The 325-nt window shown below is 48.6% G+C and overlaps 1 pseudogene; it reads left to right on the top strand.

Moving 5' to 3' along the window:
• Nucleotides 1-302, top strand: part of LOC102767641 — a 772-nt pseudogene extending 470 nt beyond the window's left edge.
• Nucleotides 303-325: the final 23 nt, after the last annotated feature.

The following is a 325-nucleotide window of genomic DNA, read 5'->3' as shown; positions in this document are numbered from 1 at the left end:
ATGAGGGAGGGAGGCATAATGTAATATTTCAGCCTTTTGTAAGCAGCAGGGCATGTACTGTTGACTGTGTGCGAAATTTTTCTTTGACATAAAATGATTATTTAATTAAAGATGAAGCGCTTGTACCCGGACAGCGCCCCCAAGATCCAGGCCAAGGAGGCCGCCTTGCATCTGAGCTTTAACAAGCACTTTGACCAAAAGCAGCCCAAGTACTGGCTGGTCATTCCGCTGAAGTTCGGAGTCCTGGGACCTGGGCCTCCAGCCATCACCGACTTCCTCTGGGATTTGCTCCTTCATTAGCTTCTGTGCCTTTTCTCCTGGAAAG

Source organism: Myotis davidii, unplaced genomic scaffold (assembly GCF_000327345.1).
Source record: "Myotis davidii unplaced genomic scaffold, ASM32734v1 scaffold292, whole genome shotgun sequence".
Taxonomy (NCBI): Eukaryota; Metazoa; Chordata; class Mammalia; order Chiroptera; family Vespertilionidae; genus Myotis; species Myotis davidii.
The sequence above is the reverse complement of the archived record's forward strand: the minus strand, read 5'-3'. Positions and strand labels throughout refer to the sequence as shown.